This window comes from Tympanuchus pallidicinctus, unplaced genomic scaffold (assembly GCF_026119805.1).
Source record: "Tympanuchus pallidicinctus isolate F22 unplaced genomic scaffold, pur_lepc_1.0 scaffold4, whole genome shotgun sequence".
NCBI classification, from domain to species: domain Eukaryota; kingdom Metazoa; phylum Chordata; class Aves; order Galliformes; family Phasianidae; genus Tympanuchus; species Tympanuchus pallidicinctus.
This window is the reverse complement of record NW_026294758.1, coordinates 49,791,098-49,809,996: the sequence shown is the minus strand read 5'-3', so window position 1 is coordinate 49,809,996 and position 18,899 is coordinate 49,791,098.

Below are 18,899 nucleotides of genomic sequence, written 5' to 3'. Positions count from 1 at the left end.
TGTTGTCAAGGTTGCTTCTCTGCGAAAAGCCTCACTTTTTTTATGACTAATTGCAGAGTGGGTTTGCACAGCAAGGTGAGTCCTCGCCACTGGTTTTTCTGATGCCGAGGTGATGCCACAGTGAGAGCATCCAGGTGGTTGGCCGGTCTGGTGTCTCACACCTTCAACGCGGTGGCATAAGGGGAAGGAGCAGGACCTGGGGAAGGCTCAGGCTATGCAAGGCATGCTTAGACTGTGAAACAGTGCACAGGAGACCCTCAGGCTTTTCCAGAGGCTGTACTGTACATGCAGTCCAAGCTCTGGCACAGGCTTCCACCTGCTTGAATCACTCTTACCCTTTCCCCTCCCTGAACCATCTCCTCAGTTGTACTGTTGGAACTGCTCATGGTGTCCATTGCTGGTCATGTTTTGGGGCATATTTAGGAAATCTGGATTCTTTCATACATTTCTATAGCACAACTAAGTGATCAGTAGGCTCTCTGAGCAAGTAGAGGACATGGTGACTGAAGTTAGTAGGGGGCTGTGTGCTGAAACAGCAGGCCTGCTGACAGGAGATAAGCTCCACCATCCCAAAGGGCCCATGAGTTCACCCCACTGGTCTTTTGCTTCCAGTTTTGCTTTCTCTCATTATAACTTTGGTGTAGCGAGGCTGTTCTATAACAATTAAGTACATTTATTTCTTGATGTCACTCTTCAAATATGCTGCTTTTTGCACAACTATGTAATTAAATCAGTTTTGTATTTTCTTCTCTATGTGGACCTTCTGATAATCATTAAGGTAGATTTTTCATGTGTAAGTATATGAAACACACACTTTTTTCTCTTACTCAGATGTTGTGAAGCAACTTCCAGGAATACAATCTCCCTGAGACATCTACCTCAGCTAGTTTAGTTTTAAATTGGCTACCGGAATTTAAAAGATGTTGGATTAGGGGGTGGGATGGAGCTTTACTGTGGAGGAGCACTGACATGCAGGCTGCAGTTCTGCAGTGTGTAAGCTGGCTGCTGAGCATTAGAGGCCTGCTGCCTTCACTGTGGTTTCCACTGCGTGTAGCAGGCTGGGGGAACTGCAGCACTGGGACTGTAAGCACTTCCAGCATGTGCGTAAGGAGCTCGATGAGAAGACATCAGTGTTTTTCAAGACAACATGCTATTTAACTAAGTAATTAAGTAACTGAATAGCTTATTTGCTTTGAGGAACACATCAAGGGGAAAAAACAAAAGAAATTGAGCTTGTGCTACCCAGGTGTGGAATGAAGTATGAGGTTAGACAACAGCAGGCTGATGAGAGCCCTTGCTTTTCCTCTGTACTTCGTGGCTAGGAAAACGTGAGATCTAGAAGATTGAGCGGTTCCCCCCCACTCTCAGTTCCTTAAAGGCAACTAAGAAGGCAGAAAAAAATGATATGGATATGGCATAATTCAGTGTGAACATCATGTGGCTTTCTGTAGACTAAAATCCAAAATAAAGTTTTTATTCAAAAGGGTACAGGGAAAATAGCCACATTTCAATATGATTGAAGTTATTACTCAAGACAAGGAAGTGACAGACACCCTGCTCAGACAGCATGTTTAGTTACCTTGTTTGTTAGGAAGTTCATAACCACACCCCATAACTACTCAGAGAGCTTCCTTCCATTTCCCCCTCCGCAAATACAGCATGCCTTCTCTCAGGGCAGTGTGAGTCACAAATCCTAGTATCCTGTGATGGTAACACATCCAGTACAGAACAAATGATCGCTTTTCTTCTTAGGAAAAGCAGAACACAGATATCGGATATTTTATGTGCTGCATTGTTTCTTGCTAGTCCCAGGGAAGAGGTCTGCGAGATAAGGAGTTTTTTATGGAGGCTTATGAATATAACATATAAATGCTGAGATGTGTTATAATAATTTCCTTAGCCTGAAGAATATGCACCTTTGGATTTAATTCTTGAATAACTTTTCTGCCTTTTACAGAATCATTAATTGCCCCTACTTTGCCTTTCATTTTTTTTTTAGAAGTAGGTATGGATGTGGTAAGTGGAGGAGACAAACAAGATAGAGTAGGACTAAAGGTGGATGAAGCAGGAACTGGGAAAGAACAGAATTTTTTGTTCTTATCTGTAGAAATAACAAAATGGGGTCATAACAGGTGGGAATAAGGGTGGAGAAAACATCTCAGCTAAGACATTTTAATCTCATATATGCAAAGAGGCTTTAACAACAGAAACAAATTCCAAGTACGAGGTACACTTCGTTGTCAGTACTTATTATAGTGGGATACGAATGTGTCACAGTTATATGGAAAAATGCTCTATTTTGTTTTCTTTTTGAATTTTGTAGGTAGGTTCATGCATCAAGTGGCAATCAAGACCAACTTTAATGGTGACAGATACGGTTATTTTTCCAGAGTATACCGCCATTAGCAGCTGCCATTCTAAAATATCTGAATATATTCAGAATATGAATATATGAATATGAACATTTGAATACAAAGTGTTTATGAGTTTGAACCTCTAATTCATAGAGGGGAAACAATGATAGTATTTCTCAGAGATCATTGTGCTTTGGTATCAGTTCCAAGTCTTGAATGTGGAAGGCCATCATGCTTTATCCTTAGCCTGTGCTGTATATTTCGTATGCCCCTGAGAAGTATGGATTTTAATGATTGATCACTCTTCATTTTTATTGTAGACTTTCTGCTTAGACTATAAACTTGTCCTAAGCAAGGGATGTGCTCTTACATATGTTTGTTAAGACTTGTAATATTATAGCTCATAAATACCTACTAAATGATCACTATTTTGCATTTCTGCCGAAGTTTTTAAAAACTCGTAAGTGCAAAGGTGAATCTTTACTGCATCCCCTTTCTGTGGGAGGTGCCTTCTGCATTCTGTAAGGTTAAAATTGTTAATCAGTTGCAGTATAATGCTTTCTCCTGAGAAGTCTTAAAAAGTGACACTTGCTAAACATGACATGACATGACATGACATGACATGAATCTAGCTGGGGTTAGCTAGAAAGACACTGAGGTCCTGGAGTGTGTTCAGAAAAGGGCAACAAAGCTGGTGAGGAATCTGGAGCACAAGTCTTATGAGGCTCAGGAAGATGGGATTGTTTAGTATGGAGAAAAGGAGGCTCACAGGAGATATTAAGTCTCTACAACTATCTGAGGGGAGGTTGTGGTGAGGTGGAAGTCAGCCTGATCTCTCATGTAACTAGTGATAGGATTAGAGGGAATGATCTCAAGTTGCACCAGAGCAGATTCAGGTGATCAGCAATGGGATGGGCTGCCTAGGGTGGTGGTGGAGTCACCGTCCCTGGAGGTGTTCAAGAAATATTCAGATGTACTGGGGGACATGGTTTAGTGGGAAATATGTAATGGTGATAGGTGGATGGTTGGACTGGGTGATCTTGGAGGTCTTTTCCAACCTTGGTGATTCTGTGATTCTGCAATAGAGTTGTACAGATACTTTCTCACAAAATTATGCACACAGCCACTAGATGTGGGGAGAAAAGAAAAAAAAAAAAAAGTTTTGACATTGGTTAATCAAAGCAGTGGGCTGGATAGAGGTATTTTTTACGCAAGAAAGTGGTAAAGGTATTTTCAGGTTATTGAATATGGCTCTCCAATCTTCCTGTTGTGCTCTGGCTATAGCAGGCACTTATAAGTGAGTAGCGCTCTCATCAGTGTTTCCAGGTGTGCAGAGGGATTTATCACAGAGCCTTTGCAGTTCACTCCCCTTCTTATTTGAGAAATAGCAAAGAGACTGAGAGGAAATAGTGACTCATCAGTAATATTCTGTGGCCGGTGTAGTGAGGAAGTTACTGTTGAGGCTGTGAATAGGGACTATACCAATAATTTCACACTGGTGTCTCTTGAAGATGTTTTCGGAGTATGTTGCAGCTTGTCCAGTGATTTTTTTTTGAAGAAGCTTTAAGAAAGTTAGCAGTAAGTGTGATTTTTCTACAATTTAAAAGCTGAGATAAATTTCTAAGTTAACTGCAAATGGCTTGTATCACAAATAAATACTTTCATAGTGGATAAAAGCAGTTCAGCTGTTCAAATATATAATCAGATTGCTTTGCGGATGAGTCTGACTAGTACCTTTGCATGCAATGGTTTACTGTCTTGGTAAATGGTGTATGGTGCTTAGCTAAGGACTTGCCAACAAAGAGGTATTGTGGCAGAGTAAGGTTAGGATTATAATTTTAGAGTACAAGGAGCTGCTCACATTAACTTTCTAACGAGAAAGCCTTCAAAGATTCTGCAGCTTGAAAATAAACAACAACCAGGAAGTGACTTGCACTGTAAATTCTTGATGTAAGTTATACTTAATCTTCGGTATAGTGGTTGTATGTCCACTTTTTATTGGACATTATCTTTTTTTTTCCTCTTGGCGACTTAGTACAGATTCTTTTCATTTTATTTATTTATTTATTTATTTATTTAATTATTTATTTAAGGACATCCTTTATGTCCAAGAGGTATAAGATCTAGTAGGCTGGAAACCCTAGAAATCCTGTATGTGACCAGAGAATGCTCACACTTGAGATTATAAGAAGCTGTGTGTGAACTGCATGCCGAGAATGTTGGTATTGATGTTGACATACATAAGTAATTAGGGATGAGAGCTAAAGAAAACAGGATATTTAACTGGTGTAACTTGAGGAAAACTCACTGGACAGAACTGCTTCAAATAATAGGAAGGATGATTTGTGAATGGATGCACATGCCAGAACCATGATCAGTGTAAATACAAGAACTAGATACAAGGCAAACTACACATATGTAGCATGTACATATTGTTTTGTAAAGGGAGTTGTGCTGCCATCCTTGTTGTGTGCTACTGTCTAATGTTTGCTGTATTTCCTGAACACAAGAAAATCTGACAGTTATAGTAGTGAGTCAAATCTGTGACTTCAGTATTTAAGTCCCTCAAAGGTATTAGAAGAAAGTGACAGCATATGTCAGATACAGGAACATTATGGTTTATTGTACTTATTGGATGATTGTAAAACTCCTTGTGGTCTTCTGTGTATTTTTTTCACAGCTGTCTGGGGATTCTGAGGTGTGGAATTCTGCTGTTTGGGTGCAGAACTGCTGCACCCAAATGCATTGCTTCTCCAGGCTCTTTAGCTTCATCAGTCCTGGTTCTTTGGCATTCAAGTGATTGCGTGAGATGTCAGAGGGGAAAAAGGTTGAATTGAGTAATCAAGTAAGGGCTCTTAAACAGGTTGTTCTTTAGTAATGATTGGTGCCTGATCATTATCTGCTGCTTTCTTGGGTTTTGTTGTCCATGTCTGCAAATGCATTTTGCAGGATAGGCCAAGGCAGGGTGGTGCTGGATTTGATGAAGTCACTTTGCTGAGCAGAGGAATAAGGACTATTCAAGCAGAAGAAGAATTTCTTACACTTCTAGGATCCATATCTAGAGATCTTAGATCTTTACCGCTACAGATCAAACAGCCACGTAATCTGGCCTACTAAATAACAGTGACTCTAAAATAGCTCCATTTTTTTTCTTCTTTTCTCAGAATCTTTACAAATATGAATGAGCTTCTTATTTTCCTGCATCTGAATTCCCTCTGTCATGTAACTCTGAGCTATAAAAGGTTTTTTTTTTAGTGCAAAACTTTTTATTGTGTTAGAGATTCTTTGTACATGTACAGAGAGGGTGCAACTCAGAAAAGGAGACTCAGAAGTAACTACTAGTTTGTATGAGACAACTCTGAGAGCAGTGCAAGACAGTAATTTCCTTGAAAGATTCCTGATGTTAACCAGGTATTTAGGGCACCCTGCTTCTTTGCTGCATCCTGAGGAAATAAGATCTATAATCCCAGCACAGCTCCAGATGATAATGTGACAAGACAGCATAGCACATAAACCAAGTTTGAGTTTGCTGGCTAGACTCTTACTTCTGAGCTGTGAGGATGGAAGTGGACCATGCCTGAGGGTACAGCAATGTTTATTCAGAGAGATGAAGTTTCAAGGCAGATAGAGCACACAAAAGAAGAAGGCTAGTGAATCAGGAAAGGTATAGTAAAAGGAGGCACCTCGAGAACTGTGAATATATTATGAACAAATGGCAGAGCCATACAATCAGAATTACTGTATGCTTGAGGTTAAATTACTGTCGATGCTGTTACATCATTGTGATAAATTACATATTACAGATACTTTTACCTCCATTATTTTATATTACACTAAAATGGTTGTTTGTGCAAGCTCAAATAATATTCTAGAGAAGCATCTCATAAGTATTAGTAGTATATAATATTTAAGTACTAATAGGAGTGGCCCAGAAACACCTAGTAGCAGTGACCACATGGCACCCTCTCTTGAAAGTTTTGTTAGAGATATCTTTAATAATAAAGATAATTAAGTATACACAGGGAGATCTTTCTTTTCTTTCTTTTCTTTCTTTTCTTTCTTTTCTTTCTTTTCTTTCTTTTCTTTCTTTTCTTTCTTTTCTTTCTTTTCTTTCTTTTCTTTCTTTTCTTTCTTTTCTTTCTTTTCTTTCTTTTCTTTCTTTTCTTTCTTTTCTTTCTTTTCTTTCTTTTCTTTCTTTTCCCTCCTTCCCTCCTTCCCTCATTTTTCTTAGAGCTAGCAGCATTTTCTGACAAGGCATTAAAAGCTGTTTTTCCCTGCTGAAGCTTTGTCTTTAGCGGTAGGTGGTGCTGTGCTTTCACTGAATCAGCATTTGGCTCTCGCTCCTGGGTATGATTCCCTAAAGTGGACCAACAGCATGATGGAAATAGGAATTAGTTTTGTCTGCACATTTTGTTAGCTGATTAGAAGCTGCCCCTGGGTTCCATATGCATTTCTGTAGTGATATTGCCTTCTGTCCTTTTCAGATACCTTTAACTAGGGGAGCTGCTTTATACCACCTGTCTGTTCTGTGCCTCTCCCTTCTACCTTTTTCCATCTGGAGGCAGACCTAGCAGCTCCAATGTGGCTGTGCATTGCTCTTAGGGCAGTTAGGATTTGAACAGCTGACCTGGACGTGGAGCACATCTACAGCTGCTTCTGTGTAGCCCTGGAAGGGAGTAAATCTTGTGTAGAGGGAAGAGAAGAAAAAGTGTGTTTGTACCACTCAGTACTCCAGATTTTCCAATGAAGTACAGTCCCATGAGTAAAATTCTGGCTCATAGGCAGCCAGATCACCTAGCCAGAAAGGGGTTAGTAGAAGATGAAAATCAGAGATCCTGATAAAATGCGTTACAACACTTGTCCTACAGTATCTATTCAGTATTTGTATGTCCAAAAATTCAGATTGTGTTGTGCTCCACTAATGTGTTCTAGTGCTTTGCCAAGCTAGGTATGATACATTATTTAGTGCTGATTTTCCTTATTTTAAAACAGGTCTGTGATATTGAAAAACAGCTGTTTGCAGAGTAGTCTGTTAAGACAAAAATACTCTAAGATCTTGTTTTGCAGTGTCAAATGCAGACTCCTTTATGCAGGGTGGGATGATTGATAAGTATGGAGGTAAAAGTTAGCCTCCTTAGGCTCATTTCTTTTCTTTTTTTTTCCCACAAACTTTGATTACAGAACAGGCATGCTTTATAGAGCAGTAAAAAAAGCCAGTGGATACAAACTCTTCTATGGGTTCTTATAAAATGAAACAAGAACATGTGTTGGGATTACAGCATGTGTGCAAAGAGGGTCCAGAGTACATAGAAGATGGGCATATTTTCTAGTCCAGAAAATGAGTGATAGATGGATATTGTCTTTTTCTTGGATTTCATGTGAGCTGCAAATGGAGTACTCTGTGTCTTAGACAACAAAATAGCTAAGGGTATATTGAAAAAATCTCCAGAGATGCAAAAAGAGGACATAGTTCTGTTTTTAACAGTACTTTCCTTTTTCTTGGAAAATAATGTTGTAGTGAGAGCTTACAGATACTTTCAGTAAAAATATATGGAAGTGGGACATAGGTGAATGCATTACTGTAGGGATTGAGGATGAGACCAATTTTACCTGCCATATAATTTGTAGCTGTTCTGTTCTAGCCTGGGGTTTTTCCATCTCTGTGATTTGGCTAGCATGTTTTTGGCTAGCACGTTATATTTGGAGAAGTGTCTCCTTTGCAAGTATTTGGAGACCTCCTAACATAAACACTACCGTTAGTTTTTATAGTCCTTATGTTCTTAGCTTTAGAAAAAATATCCATATTGAGCTTAAAGATGTAGATCCTATGATGTTTGTAACAAAATGCTTGTTTTGAATTCTCTCACTATTATGTGTTTATATTGCTGTAGTCAGTTAAGTCTAGCTTTTGACTTCATTCTGGTACAATACAGGCATATTCTAAGTGACAGATCTGATCCCTAGAGGTGCTGCTGTGTTAGCAGCACAGAGAAGCCAAGTTGTTTTTACTTTCAATAGCAGGAGTCATGCAGAGCCTCAAGATTAATTTAACCAGAGCTTCTTAATGGGATCCAAAAAGGAACAATTCGTTTAAGTTTCTAGCACAGGAACTCTGCACAGAGGGCACAGAACATTTTTCTTCTAGCATTGTGCAATTGCATTGTCTCCCTTCTTGTTTTGGTGTTGTTCATACATAAATAATCTTGTATGCTCCCATCTTCTCTGAGCAATTTGATAATCAGACTGCTCTCTGTCCAGATAGCATTCCACATACTGGAACTGAGCGAAGAATTGGAAGGAGGAGGGGGAGGAAATCATGCAGTAGGGATGAGTGATGCATACATTGAGAAATATTAATTACTTCCTTAATCTTATCACAGCAAGCTCAACTATTGTACACAAACCTTTTAAGAGAGGAGGTGAGAACTCACCTGGCTTTGGCCACATTCCACTCTATGTTGCTGTGTACTTTCTAGTAGCGTTCTTAGAACTGTTTTGTTTTTACACTGTTGTGCTCATACTGTCACTTCTGACATTTTGGCAAAACACTGTTTTTATTATTTACTGCCTGCTGCTTTTCCTTTATGCCGTACACTCAACTACAGTTTTCATCTTCTGCTTAATACTGTTCATGTTTTTACACAGCACTAAGGATCTTACAAAATTGAGGTTTGTAATGCAGTAGAAAATGACCCAAACAAGCTTCTCAGATGTCATATGGCTCCTTGAGAACTGTCGCTTTCATTTCAAATAATGTTTAGAAACAGATTTCCACCCTATAATAATAAAAATGGAGAAAGACTGAGAAAACAGCCCACAGTCCAATTCCAAACTAGAGAAACTAAGGCAAGAATGTTCAACCACAGCCTGCTCCCTACCTTATGCCATCACGATGGCTGCTCTGTCCCACTGAGCTGAGCATCCCAGCCTGTGCATGCACCCACTGCTCAGCAACAGCCAAACAGTGATGTGTGATGGGCACTGTCTGCACTGAAACCGGGACATGGGGAGCCCTGAGCAACTGTTCTCAGGGGTGAACACAGGACGAGTAAAATTTCATCAGAAATCTCTGTCAAACACCTTGAGAACTCACTGAGAATTGCAGTCACTGCCACTGAACCAGTCTGATGTATTAGTTTCACAAAAACAAGGGTGAATATCCCACTAGGCTTATGTTTTTGCTAGTCTCTCTTTTTAATCTTTGCTAAAAAAGTGTTAAAAAAAAATTAAAAAAGGTGTTATTACTCATGTACATTAACTGTATTGTTTATTATATATACGTGACTCCAGGTAACTACTCTTCATTCAGTGCAGCCCAGGCAAGCCAAAAGGTTGGACACCTGAGATCTAAAGTATTTAGATCTGCTGCATTTTCGTTCAACTGCTTGATACATTTTTTGAAAAGTCACCAGTTACCACTGCCTTTTGCGCTCACCGTTTCTGTTTCGTTTCCATTAGCTGCTTGGTCTGCTTATTGTAAACATTGCCTGCAATTATGTAGCATTTACTGCTGGAAGAGTAAGTTCCTATTTATAATGAAGTCTTCTGAAATTTTAGTCTGAAATTGAATTTTTAAGTGCATCTCTTCAAACATGATAATGCTGGTGATTCAGTCATGTGATTTGCCATTAGCTGTATCACAAACATTTCCTGTAGCTTAGCTTGCTATTCCTGTCCCTTGCCCTCTTGAAATAAATGGACTTCCAGCAACAATTTTGACAATACTCTTGTCTACAAGTAATAAAACATGTGGAAATTAGGCTAGATGGATAAAACAGTTCCATGTAATAATATGTATCTGGCATTGATACAAACTCTGTATAAAGCATGTTTTTTTTTATGGACCAGATGTGCTATTTATGTGTTATGAGGAACAGAGGCATGTTCAGTCAAGCTTTTTATTGCATTTAAATGCAAGGTATATTTTAATAACTCTCAAAGGGAATTGTCTTCTACTGATTAGAAACTGTCAGTGTGTTGGACATAAACCTGAAAAAGCAATGAATCTGTCAGAAAACTGTAGATACAATTTAAATTGACATTTAGTTGTATACTGGTTTTGAGCTGGCTTCAAGAAAATAAAAGAGAAAGCAAAGATAAAGAAAAGGTAATTAATAAATATCAGCTTATTTTTCCAGTGAAGGTGATCATGAATTCTTTAATCTAAGAGTTGTTTATTTCTTCTCTAAAACCATTGTTACTTTTACAGGTTTATGAAATAGTGATTCTTTTATGTTTATTCTTCAGACTTTCACATTTTCTCACTAAGACAACAGCTTTGCATAAAAGCCAGCTGCACACTCTCCATTTTTATACTCTTCTATGGTATATTCAACTACAGTGAATTTAACATGCATAGAATGGAGAAGGAGTTCCACTGAACACTGTCCATCTTGCTTTTGTCATCATGACTTTCCAAACAGCCTTGAAAAGCATGCAACTGCACTGCTTTCTCCTCTTGACCTTTTCTTTGTGTAAATTTTGTACTGTTTTCAACCTGAATCATAACTGCTTTTTCAGGAATAGCACCCATGGCTTACTTGCATTTACCTGATTCATTTACCTAATTTCTCATTTCTGTTGAGCCCTAAGCTCTGTCTACATAAGATGATCCTACAATGTTCTGCATTCACTGTAATCCTTCTGTTCCATGTTCCTCTCTGCCAGTGAAAGAGCTATCAATGTCAAATCTCTTACAGCTTCTTTAGTTGTTTGCAGTGTTTCTGTAGACAAATCCTCTGCATGTGTATTTCCAATTAGATGTTAAAGGCTCTTTTAAAGCAAGCACATTTCATCCTTGACAGGTGTCAGTACCAGAATACCACTGTAGTTCTAGTGGATCTCCACTTTCCTTAAATTTTATTGAATGGCAGGAAGAATCTGCAGGGATGCTGGCTTGGCAGGTATTATTTTTTTATTTTTTTATCTTTAGCTTTGTAAGAGTAGTCCAGCTAATGCAATAATTTGCTTAATTACCTTCTACAGTACCGAAGGCCAGAAATCTTGAGAAAATCTTTGAATCTGAACCAATTTTTCAGTTCACTACATCCGTTACAGTTTGGGTGTGTGTCAGTGATCTCTCAAAATCTCTACAACACCACCTGGCTTTTTCCTTGCTTCAGCTCTGGCTCTGCTGAAATCCTTATTCACACGTGAATCATTTCCTGTCTGAACTATTTCAGCTTTTTCTTTTATAATTCTTCTAAATCCCTGTACTCTTAAACTTCAAGAGATCCAGAAGTTTAGAATCTGTGCTTAGATTATTTTTTAATCTATACTGTTTATCCCTTCCTCCAACCCAGGCATCTTCAGTTCAGATTTCTCCTTTAAAGAACTCTTCCTGAATTTGTATCTCCTCCTTAATTTCTGAGTCTCAACTTCTGGAGTCTGTAATGAGCAGAGTGGATATACATGCCTTGTTCAGTAACATCATAAAATAAATTAAAAGCAAATTATGACTTAGAGAAAAAGGCCGTACATTGAAGTCTAGGATTGAAACAGCTCTGTCAACCCCTTCATTCTAGTAGTACAGTCACATTTGGACTTACAATGAGATCTGTAGCCCTGATGGAGGTGGGTTAAGGCAGTTGTGTGCGCTACGCGATTTAAATACGTGGGACAGCATGACGTGGTTCTGTAAAAAAAAAAAAAAAAAAAAGGTAAAAAAAAATAATAAAAAAATCTAAATAAAAATACTAGAATCCTTCAAAAGCTCAGATCTTTTTCTTTTTTTTTTTTTTTCCTTTTTTTCCTTTTTTTTTTTAGTGGAAGAATAAAAAATGTTGCCCTCCTTTTTTTTCAAGTGGATTCAAGCCGCTTGTGTCTGACACTTGTTGGTCACTGAGATTACTCTGGTGTGGAACTCATACAGCAGGCACTGCAGGAAACCAGTGCAGTCAAGCAGGAGCTGTGTGACTGAGCTTGAAAACAGGAAGAAATCCTTTCTTTGTTTCAGTCTTTACTGCAGAATCTTTTACAGGTTTCTGTAAATGCTAGCCAAGTTTGTGGGAGAGAGTATCCAGAGCAGAGGAGGATCAAATTAGGAAATAACCATTCCTTTAATACACAGTCAATGCACAATCATACTTCCCAGAACCTAAAGAATTACTTTGAAGGTTTCATTTATTGTGCTAGTATAACGTACAAGTGCATTCGTGGAGCCTGAGAGTTGTGATCTGAAAACTATGACTCTGATAGAACACTGAATCGTGAATTGAAAAAGATACTGCAATATAACTAAAAGGCATTTGTGAGCAGTATTGCTCTGTGCAAAGAGTAAGACCTGTTGAAAAGAATTTCAAGATTTATTGTGAAATATTTTGGAGAAAAGCTTTTTTAAGCAATAAAGAAAATCTTGCAAAAGATCAGGTTTCAAATAAAATAGTATACATTTAAAATGACCCGTGTATTTTAAGAGCTGTGTAGTAGTTTTGATTGCAGTTAAATGCGAATATTTTCCTTGTATGGACCCTTTTGGCTGCATTCCCTTTTGGCTGTCTGTAAGTAATCTCTTTTGTTCAGTGAGCTCTAATGCTTGTGTATTGTATTTGCAGTTTAATTTGTCAGCAGAAATAGTCAGATCATGATTTAACTCTTGCTTCTTGTATTCAGTTGTTTGCATTACCTGGGATACTTTGTGCAATTGTTTTCATAGCATTAATGTGAATGAATAGTATCAGAAATAGGCTCTGCTCACAAAATACCTCTTACTACTAGGGCTGCTCCAAAAGTAGTGCCTCCTATTTTATTATGTCATCCCATAATGTCAGAGGCAGATATTTGTGGTGGTATGGCAGTAGGGGCTGAACCTTTCCACCAATATTCCATTACATGTTGTTGCCATACAACAGATGGCAGCAGAGGGACAGTCTGACAAAATGGCATCTGACATGGAAGTGTGGAAGAAGCAAAGGTGTGTCACTGAATTCCTCCACACATGAAAATAGCACCCACTGACATTCATCAACAGTTGCTAAATGTTTCTGGAGACCAAACAGTGGATGTGAGCATAGTGAGACAATGTGTGGTGTGTTTCAGCAGTGGTGACAGCGATGTGAAAAACAAGCTACATTTCAGATGGCACAGCAATCACCACCACAAAATGAAAGAGCATCCATGTGTATCAGCAGGTTATGACCAGAGGACTGTGTACAGAGCTGAAAATTGGCTTCAATCTGTTGGAAACTATGTTGGCAATGTTGGAATCTCACATAGTTTGTGCTGGGGGGGGTTTCACAATTGCTTACATAGGAACAGGAAGGAAAGTGTATGGAACTCTATCAGGACCTATTGAACCAATGCTCTGCTAAAGGTAACAGTTTTCTGGGTCACATCATTACCAGTGACAAGACGTGGTGCCACCACCATGAGCGGGAGTCAATGGAGTGGTGAGACATGAATTCACCATCAGAGAAAAAGTTCAAGACGCAGCCTTCAATGGGTGAAATGGTGTGTGCTGTCTTTTGGAATAGGAAAGAATGGTCATTCTGGACTTCCTGGAACCCAGCTACATCACAGCTGACAAGGCTTGGACTTCCAGAGTCAGGCCAGAGAAGGAGATGCTTTTCTCTTGAAACATGGTAACACCAGGCCCCACAGCAGTTTGAAGACACTGGAGCACATGGTCAGTTTTCACCAGACTGCTGTATCACACCTACAGTGTACTTCAAGTTTACTGCCTTCTGATTTCTGTCTATTCAGGCCATCTGTTTTTCTGCTTCCTCTTCCTATGGGCTACTGAAAGTAACAACTGTAGAAAGAACAGAGGTGGCTTTTTGCCTTGGTTGTAGCTGGAACTGGAGAAAGGAAAACAAAGAGAAGAAGAAAGTTTAAGCCATATCTGTCTACTGCTTTCAGTTCTGCCAAGAACTGCTGTGCCAAGGGGCCAGCATTTTAAGGAGATTGCCTAATTTGATTAGTCATGTGTTTTGTCATAAGTAGATTTATTATTTGTTTGAAAAACAATCAGACAAAAAAGAAAAAGAAACAAAAGACAGTAATAATACATACCTCTAGGCGGAGTCTGAAATAATAACATTTTCATAAAGTTCAAGTTGATTTTCTGATTAAAAATGAGATGTGGATTTTTATTTTTTTTACCTTATGTTTTCTCAGTACTTTGTATTATGATGTGATGTATTATGATTATAGTATAACAAGGAATCTACTACTTTCTAGTTTACAGACTTTGCTATCCACAAGGAAACTGTAAAATTGTAAACTCCTGAAAGAAGGAAAAAAGTAAGAAAAGAGGCTTGCCGATAGGAGTTTGATGCTATGTGTACTCAACATCATGATGTTACAGTCTATCAATTCATAAACTGTGGTTTGTAGCCAAGATGTTTGGAACTGCATCTCCCAGCAAAAGAAACGTATAGAGAATTTGATGGTTTGCTGAAGGCACCTGATTCTGTTGCCAGCAAAGGCAAAGGATAACTTGTCTCTACTTTGCGGAAATTGCGATTGGATGCCTAATAAAATTACAGTGTAATGCAGCATAATTGGCAGCTCCCGCTTAGGAAGCCAAGGAATAAAATAGACGAGGTGTCGACGTTCACTGGCAAAGCTCCCATTACTTCCTAGTAGCTGGATTTTAAGCTTCATTAATAATGGTGAGAAAAGGTACATCAGAAACTTATCTGTTGGTTCAGGTCAGGGTAGAGTGGACAACAATGCTTGCAGGCATTTGCAGGTCAGACCTATTTTTGCATGGTTGTGGGATTTACTGAAATAAGTGGATCAGATAGGGGGTGTGGTACCAAACCTATCAGGGTGGAATCTGTGCAGTCATTCCAAAGTCAGTCCATTACCAAGGCGTGACCGAGTGTATTTTAGCTGTGCAATTGGCAGACTCCTCTCTCTGCAGCTCCTTTTACCTTTACAGATTAATACAGCTAAGTTAGGAGGGCTGTGGAGAAAAATGGATAGTCAGGACATGGTCTGAATGCACCATCCCAAGATTGAGCAACATGGGAATGTACAAAGAGAAATACATGCAGAAAACAAAGGAGAAAGTACTACTGTCATGAGTTCCTTAAGAATATGCTTATCTATTAGTAATAAATAATTGAATCATAAGTTATAATAAAAATGTGAGGATGTATATAAGGATGGGACAGCAGAGTCAGTTTTATTTCTATGAACCTAGAATATATAAATAAATGTCTGCCTCGCTAAACCTAATTGCATAGCTCTAAAATACTGAGCCAAAACCATGTCTCTGATCTTCCGTCTACTAGTTACAAGACAACCAGGATTCACCTATTGCCTTCCAAGTTAACTGACATTCGTTGACAGCAAATGTTTGTAAGAGTATTTCTCACAAGTTTTTGCTTTCCATGTGCTCATCTCCCACCCAGAGCCACGAGAGGGTGTCCCAGCCAGCCTGCCAAGGCATCATCTGCCGTGGGTTTCCTAAAGCATTACTTCTAGACAGCAAGTGCTTCCATGTAATGTTAATTCTATGGTAGTAGTGGTAGTGCTGTGACCATAGCCATCAAATCTTGAAGAGGAATGAAGGTTTGAAGAGATTTCCTCTTCTTACAAACCCTAAAACCTTGTTGTGATAAGAAATTACTGAGGGATTTTTAGAAATGTATTTATAGTTTTAGTATTTTTAGTTTTAGTTATATTATTTATAGTTTTGGCAGGGGGGTTGATCTCTAGAGGTCCCTTCCAACCCCTACAATTCTGTGATTCTCCCTTGTTTATTATTTATTATCTATTTATGGTTACTTAGTACAATGGACTGGAATTGTTTGTGCTTACTTTTTACATTGTATTAAGGTATGCTAAAATATAGCATACATATATAGAATTCTACACACTGCATTTTGTATATAGAATATGTGGGATATATTAGAAGGAAATTTGACAAGGTAAGGAGTCTACAGTGAGCCCTTGTTTAATGTTATTCTGAAGACCACTGATGAAACTTTTTGGTTTATCTTTGTATGAGCTAGGAGCCCCCTGTTATTAATGTATTTTCTAGTCTATTACTTTTTATTGAGGCATTAGCATGGGAAAGCTAAACCACATCTCATTACTTAATGTATGTTTTAGAACCTTGCAGGTTAATGTCATTTGGTAGGAAATAAAAAGTAGGAGCTCTAGAAAATTTAAAACTGTTTCATTCTGACAACACAGCTGCCACGCAGAAACCCATCTCCAAAAAACTTTCCCCAAGAGGCAGTCTGAAGTAGTTTTCTTTATTGATTAAATGAGAACCATGTGGAATCCACTGTGCCAATAGTTAAGCAGAATACTGTGTATATTTTTCTTAGAAGTCATTTTTGTTTTCCTTTTCCCTTTTTTGGTAGACTGTGATCTGGGAAAAGCAGTTATGTCTTATGAAATCACTTAGGTTTTTTTGTCAGATATTTTGTACACCCAAGATTTCTCCCTATTGAAGTTATTGAAGTCTCAGTGACTCCCAGCTGAAGGAAAGCTGAAGTGTTCTTGAGTAAGAGAGAAACAGAAGCTATGTTCAAAGCATAGATCCTAGGAGCTCAGATAATCCTTCAGGCATGTTTTAGGATTGTTTGCATACGCTTGAAGCTTTAATTTGCATTAAAAATCTGGTAGCTGTGGTAGCTGTTATTGGGATTATTACAAATGTCCAATTTTGATATACACAGCGAATATCTAAAATTTCCTTGGAATTTTTTGAAGTCAGATTTCCAAATCTGATGAATTTTCATAAAACTGATCACCCGAGATATTTCCAAGTTTTCATTTTTATGTTTCTAGCTGAGAAAATGAGACTGCAAATGTACAAACACTAAAGATCTGACTGGGCTCAGTGAGTAGATGCTCACTGTAGATGTGCTGGCCCTTTAGCAAGCTGTTGAGCACTTAAAGACATCCGGTTAGATTTTTTTTGTGAACTGCTGCTGATCTACAAAATCCATTTATGTGTGCTTAACAACTGCTATTCGAAGGCTGCTGTCTTAATGAGGCCTGTCCCTGCCTCCTCCTGTTTATTGTTTATTCAAGTATTTTTCAATTCAGAATACTTGCAGTATGTGCAGTTTATTGCATTAAGCAGTAGTGGGCATGGTCTAATCTTTTAGCCAGGGTAGGATTTTTTTTCCACACCTGATTTTGTGTCACTCCTTTAAGGAGACCCCAGCGTTAGTACTGACATTATTTGGCTGTGGTGGATCACTGTGGTTTGTTACTGTGTGAGCAAAATTCCAAGTTCACATACAGAGGGAAAGTTGATGTTGGAAATCTCCCATTAACTAAAACCTTAAATAAATTTCTTTAAGAAAGCCCAAGTGATCGGTTAGCAATCTTGCAACTCTGCACTTCAAATTCTTCCTAGTTTAATATATTGCCTCTTTTACTTCTTAGCACATGACCTGTTACAAAAGGCAGAAGCTCTCTTTTGTTTTTCCAAACTGCTGTCTTTTCTTTAAGCCAAAATACACATATGTTGACATGCCAAGTGGTTCCTTCTTCAGGTAGGAAAGCAGAAGCATGTTCAGACATGTTCTCGAGGTTGGGACAGATGCCAGAAAATGTTTAGTTCAAATAAAGCATCCACAGTTTCATTTTTACTGCTTTCAACAGCAATCAGATCTCTAATTAAACACCATCAACCTAAAATAAAGCAGAGTTTTGAAGGTACAAATCAGTAATCAGAGTAAATGTCACACTTACCGCGTTGGGAAAGTTTTGAAGCTTTGCCCTCACTACACATCCTCCCAGTTTTAAGCCCTCTAACTTGTTTTAGGTTTAATGAAATCACCCAGATTAATATTTAGAGCAGAGAGGTAATGGGCCTTTTGGAATACAAGCCAAATAAGGAATCTGGTTTCCTCTCAATGACGAACATGAAACTTGCAAGGTTTTGGCTATTAAGCTGTTTATCCTCTTTTTGAAAGTGTTTGCTGCAGATCTAAATGCACCAGCATTGCACCAACATCAAGGTCATCTATAATGTCTTGCTTAAAAATAGTACCATGAAGGAAGACCTCACAAAGAACCTGTAGATGTTGGTATAACACACAGGCACTGTGACAGTATACAATTCACTGCTTTTCTTTGTAGGTAAGAACAATAAAGTTTTGAGTAAATGCTTTGAGAGAGTACACAAACAAGTCTTTTAAAGCAACTGAATGTGTCCTTTTAAGTCTTTCTCATTAAACAGGCATCGGCTGATGAGGATACTCGTGCATTTGAATGCCTGGGAAACAACCCCTGCTGTAGGCAACATATTCAAAAGTAAGATCTAAACCACAGAAATACCAGCTCAATAGGACACATTTCATCCTGCTAAAATGTATAGAATCACTTTACTTAGTCCTCACAACCACCAAGCTTCACAGAATAAGACTAGGTAACTGAGATTATTTTAACCTTCTCATGTTCTGCCAAGTGCCTTCAGAAGTGTTGCTTTCTTAAGTGTTCTTAGGTAAAAATGCTATTTAAGAACATCCAGAATTAATGTGGCCTCAAAACTACTAATAATGCTGTTCCAGATGTTTGTGGTGAATTGTTCAGCAGGAAAATTAATAAAGCCATACCTACACAAACAAGCTT